This window comes from Poecilia formosa, unplaced genomic scaffold, assembly GCF_000485575.1.
Source record: "Poecilia formosa unplaced genomic scaffold, Poecilia_formosa-5.1.2 Scaffold35, whole genome shotgun sequence".
Lineage (NCBI taxonomy): Eukaryota > Metazoa > Chordata > Actinopteri > Cyprinodontiformes > Poeciliidae > Poecilia > Poecilia formosa.
Window position 1 is genome coordinate 433,805 of NW_006799974.1, and position 6,381 is coordinate 440,185.

Consider the following 6,381-nt stretch of genomic DNA (forward strand, 5'->3'; position numbering starts at 1 on the left):
TTTTACAGACAGACCAGTTACAGCAATGTAAATGATTATATTTGCAAAGAGCTGGTAGATCTAGACAGGCAAACAGAGAAGATAGATGGCAGCACCATGAGTTGAGAGATGTGTTGCAGCCTGTTTCTTCAGCATCCAATGAAATGTAAGAATACAGATGTCAGTGTGGTTTGTTATTGGAAAGAGCAGGTACATGAGAGCAGGCACGACTGAAATCTGATGTTTCTTTGTGACAAATTCAGATCTTAGGCTATTTCTATGGGTCCCATGTTTAAATTTAAAGATGGAACAACTCATCTCTGGTTCGTCAGGGACTTGCGTTGGGACCTATTGTTTTGAACGTGATACATATGTGATAAAGCATTTTAGACAATCATTGAAAAGCTTCCCAGGGGTTTAGGATGGGATGTTTATTGGATGCCTTTTGAATTATTTAATTCTACACTTTAAAATCAAGACAAGTGAATATTTTTCTCTTTTATTGACCTGACCCTCTTTATTCACAATTCAACTTTGTTTTGATATTGGTTTTTTTGCTGTTGGACTAAGGATTTTCTTTGCGATTTATTTACTCTACCATACCAAGATGCATCTGGATTTTTGTGATAATGCCTGTAAGTTAAGTAAACATACTGGTCTTCAAAAAAATATTTATTTTGATTTAAATATTTCAAGTTGAAGTGTAGTTTGAAGCAGGCATAAAAATATCAACGTGTGCCGTTTTTTTTTTTTCTGCAGTTTTTGGAAAGAGAACGTGTTATTGGTGAACGCACACTTGTCTGAAGAATAAACGCCTTAACAAAACTTCCAGTGTACGCTCACAGACATATGAACACACACTCCTCCCTCAGCAGTAATCTGCATCCCATAATTGCGTTTGGTGTTTATTTCTCTTCATCTGCTGCTTTCTGGTTTCAGCGCCGCCCTTCATTAACTCGCCTCCCAAGTCATCAACAAGGCACAAAAGGCAGAGCACCCATTTCAATGGAGGCTGAATAGACCCTAACTGGAGAAAAAGAGGCTTTAAACTGCAAAGACAAACAGGAAGTGGGCGAGAACGCATCCCAACAGCTGCATGTTTGTGTCTTCGTGTGTCTCAATCAAAGCCATCGGCACAAACTGTTGTTAGAGATCACTCTTTTACATTGGAGCTATTCTGTAACCCTGCGGCTCTGATTGGGCTTTCACTGTCTGACTTCAGTCATGATGAAAAAAGGAAACTTGAGAGGTCTTTCTGCTTCCGCTGAAAACCCTCGTCAGGATTTCTTTTCACGCCGAGCGCCTTCTTCTTCTGTGTGATTGAAGACAAAGGCGCCTCTGCTTTCAGACAGACAGCAGCTTCTGTCTTCAAAGCAATCAGAAGCTCTTTAAATTTGGCTTTTCTTAACTGTCAGCGTCTTGTTGTCAGCCCAAACATCAGGCTGGAGATGCTCAAGAGCTCCACCTGGACACAAGTCACCAGCAGCTCCAGAGGAGCACGGATGCTGCTACAGATGTTCATAATTTCAGTGATTAAAATAATAAATTGATCGGAAGACTGCTACAATCGATTTTGTACAGTATATAAAATATGTAACATATCTTTGCATTCTAAAACTGACAAAATCTGGACACAAGATTGTTTGAGTTTTTTACACTTTTAGTTTTTAAATGGTGATTAAACTCAAAGGGTCAATGCTACACCCAGCCTGTGTTCATGAGAAGTTCATCTGTTTTGCAATAGTGAATGCAGTATTATGTCTATTATGTCTGAAGAAAATGATACAGCCATGCATGGCAGAATATTTCCATCCCATCAGGGCCACACTAAAAAGCCACTTTATCTCATGAAGGATTTTCTATGATTTATATTAATACCATAAATTATAGAAAAACCTGTGATTGCAGTAATAAACACTGTTATATAAAAACAAAATGCTGATAAATTCAAAAGTGCTAATTTACTTGACTGTTTTGTAAACTTAAAGCAGAACATGTGATATTAACATCTCTGCTGAGGTTTTGGTTATTACTTTTAAAATCACTTTTAAATTCATGCTCTTATTTTGAAGGGGGTGAAGACTATTTACGCTGTAGCTCCATTTCCACTCCTCAAGTTCTCTCTCTTTTTTTCCCAATGACTTTATTTCAAACAAGAAACATACATGAACAAAATAAAACACAGACAGTTGAGAAGAAGACATAATCATAAATGCGATATCTCAGGGAATTATAGAGCATGTAAATTCTAATGTTATGATTAAACTGGTGCTTAAAGGTTTTAGTCATTCAGGGGCAGATCAATATAATTTAAAGTTAGCAATTTAGCAGATTAGCCTTAGCTTCCACAAAATACAGTGCCAGTGTTGTGCTTTAGCGTTAGCAAAACTACTGCTTACGATTTTTTTAGTTAGCTGTGCCCACCACTGTTGCTGAGTAAGCAGCACCATGAAAACCAAGGAAAACACCATACCACTAAAGATTAAGTCATGAACGAATTAAAAGCCGCATTAAGCTGACAATGTCCAAAGCTTTGAACAACTAACAGAATGCTGTTCAATTCAAAACTTTGGCACAACCGCAAACCCACCAAGACATCAACTAATCTGGTTAATTGCTCCACAAATATCCTCTTAATGGAAGAGTTGAAAGAAGACAGAAATAAGAAATTCTACTTGCAGTTTTCAACAAGCCTTATAGAAGAGGTTTCTCTGATCATATGAGAACAAAATTTCAACTTTCTAGCTTACAATTACATGTTCTGAAAACACAATCCCCATTGTAAAACATGGTGTGGATGGCAACAGTGATTTTTCTTTTTCAGCAGTGTAAGGAAAACTTGTCAGAGTTGATGGGAGGATAAAGGGAGATAATTCTGAAAAAAAAAAAAAAAAACCTAGAGCCTGTCAAAGATTTGAAACTGGGGTGAAAGTTCACTTTCTGGCACAACAACACTATTAAATACATCTAGTGCTAGGTTAGGATGGCACAAATCAAAGAAACTTCATCTAGTTAGTAAAATGACCTAACACAAGTGGACCCAAAATCTAATTCAGCATCTCTGGAAAAGCATCTCATCTTTGTATTTAACTGCAAATAATGGTAGGATTGAGCAGAAGGTGGACGGATTAGGACTTAATCTGTGTTAATGAGACAACTTTGCTATGAAGAACAAAGGACAGACAAGGAAGATGATGCTTTCTGATACAGCTCTGTCTATCTGTGCTCCAACCCTCGCATATTATCATGCAATATGGAGCTTGGATCAATGAAAGACATTTGGATACATATTCTAAACTGGGTGGTTGGTCTCTGCAATAGAAATATGAAGAGGGGCTAAATAGTTGCTACTCTAAAGAATAAATGGAAGAAAATGGATTGAATGCTAGATAAATATTTCTTCCCAGACTTTTTTTTTACTTTTAACACACAGAAAACAATCTCCTTCTCTACTTAAAATCTCTGCACTCCACCAAAGTTTTCTTCACATTATTGACTTCTTGCTTATTAACCTCATCAGTAAAACGGTGTAGAGCCCGTCTCAGTATATTTAACCAATTTTGCTGGTGTTTACTGATACCCAAGTTCATACTTTTCAAAAATCTGATTAAAGTTGGTTGATTTTCTTTTGTAACTTTATAGAGGACTTTAAATCATCTGCAAGTAATTGCATTTTGCTTTTATTCATGTTTTTTTTTTTTTTTTCCTAAGTTGTTTAGGGACTTGAGTTGTCTAATTAAACATCTCGATTGAGTTTTAAATGAGTTTTTCTCACTTCTGGGAACCTCAGTATCACTTATGATCTTTTGAGACTTCTTGCCAAAAAGAGAACAACATGTTGTTGAACTCAAACTCAATAGAGTTTGAGTTCAACAATCTTTTTTTAGCTTTTTGGTTATCAAAACAGAATCAAAATTGTATAAAAAAATCTAATGAACTCATTCAAAAATAATAAACTCATTTTCTACCAGAGGAATATTTAAATTTTACTTTTGACTTTTTTGAAAGGGGCACCAAAAAGTAGGAGTCTATCTGAATGTTTGTTTTTTTTTTTGTGCAGAATCAGAAACAGCACCAGATGCTTCTTATGTTCTGTCTTCGGCAGAACATACAGCATTCATGCATGCGCTTGCTGATTCTTCTGTTTTTCAACTTGTGAGGTGGACTCTTTGTGCTTTAACAGATTATATGTTTTGTCCTCTGGCAAATTTTAATTAGCACAATATTGTTGAAAAATCCTCCTTTTAGTGAACAAAAACAACCAAAAAAAAAAAAAAACCTTGTGTGTGTGTGTGTCAGCTTTGCAATTATCACTGCCGTCGATCTCACATTAGAAAGAGAAACTTAATTAAAAAGATATTAGCACGGCTGTTGGGCTAAACTCTCGTTTTCACCACTTTCCCTGCATGTTTGAAGCTCTCAATCAGCAAGTATCCCAGCAGCAGCCTCGTCGTCCTGAACACTCAGTATCTGCACTTTCCTGCAGGCCTGAGCATCAAACTGTCTTAAGTTTCTATATTCTCTCTCTGATGGGGCTGTAGGCTTTGTTCTGAAGCTTATACACAAAGCAGAAAATATTCACACGGAGGAGAAGGGATGTCTTTTCATACCAAAAGAAGAATTTAATTGAAAATGAGGGCAAAATGACAATGGAAACTTTTAAAGCCACAGAGTGAACTTTTTTGTTGTTGTTGTTTTTCAGGTGATCATTCATTGTTGTGGACCAATTGGGTTGTGTTACTGATCCTCCATCTGAGAGTCAGAAATGAGGCCATCCTCTGACAGCAGAGGCTTGACCCAAGCTTGATCATTAACTGCACAGTGATTCCAAACACAGATGCAAATTAACAAAAGAACAACTGTAAAATAAGTAAAAACACCTGAGTTATGTGTAAAGTATTGCAATGGCCCAGTCAAAGTCCAGACGTCATCACGGTCAAAATGCTGCGGTTGCAATGGTTCTTAAACAGGCTGTGTAAAAAAGAATATCTGCAACCCTTCATGATTTGGGGCAAAGTTAGTCACATGTCAAAGCTGGTAAAACTCTGAGACTTTCAGTTTGACATACAAACCTGTTTTGGACAGTCTACGTAATAAGCTAAATGTATGGAAAATTTGTGATTAAAGAGATATCCAAGTAATTGTTTGGGTAGATGGGAATGATCATTCACAGCTCAGCATGGCTGATGGATCTTCCCAAGAGCAAATCTAAAAGCCAGCAGAGGCACTGTCTAGTTTTATTCCACTTTATTTTTCCATAAAACACCTGCGGTGTGACATTAAAGTGGTACTGTAATAAGAGGCAGAAGCAAAGGACTGAGGAGGACAGGAGGGAGTGAAAGCTGATTCGTTGAGGATGCCTGGCAGCAGTAAACCCTCCTCCTGTTCCTTCTGCTCTGCAGCTCGTCAGGGCTCGATGTGGCAGAGCGAGACAAGCAGTGGCGTTTGGGCTCTCTGAGAGCACAGAGCCAGAGAGAGAGCGACAAGCTCATTTCAGGGCCGACTAATTTCTCCATTATAGGTGCACAATTATCCCAGTGTGACTGCGAACACTGAGATGGGAATATCGGGGAGGTGAGAGGAACAGAAGGGTGAGGCCAGCTTTTCCAGAACAAGGAAGATGAGAGCAGAAAATGCAAGAGACAGAGGATGATTCTGGAAGTTTTTCTATATTCTTAATTGCAAAGCTGGAGGAGAGTTTAACACATTAATCTGCTCAAGGACATAAACTGAGGCAGCTTCAGTCTGGGAGCCTGGAACAGCCTCTCAAAGAAAATGCAATAGCTTCAATAGTGGCGGTTCTCTAACATCTTTGCACAGAGACTGTGCACAGTAGAAGAAAAATGTACCCAAATACCTCCAGTTACTATAAAGGTTCATTTTATTCCAAAGGGAAATTAAATTTTAGAGCAGGAGGAAGAGCGATAATGTATATAATGAAAACATGCACACATGGCGGATAACCAAAGCAGCACAGAAAGAAAGTCAGTAAAAAAAAATGGTCTAATACACCAACAGACAGCAAGGATTAGGAAGCAGCAGAATTTCTCTTTTGTGAAAAGTTTCATTTAATTTTTGAGGATAAAGGAAATCAAACATCAAAACAACTCTTAAATTAACTTCAGGAATTTAATTAACTCAGGAAGTATTAGAGTTTGACATATGAGTTTCATATAGATACTTTCATAATGAGAAACTCTTTGCTCTCTTACCAGTTTCTTCTGTTTTTGCTTTTTTGTTACACCTAACTGTTTCAGCTCATCAAACATTTGTTTCTATATTTAAAAAAGGACAAACTGAGTTAATACAATAAATTATTATTTTTTTTAGTAAGTGGAATAAAATCTATTCCACTTCCAAATCAATTAGGCCCTGCTCTAATGATCTTATGGATAAAAGCTG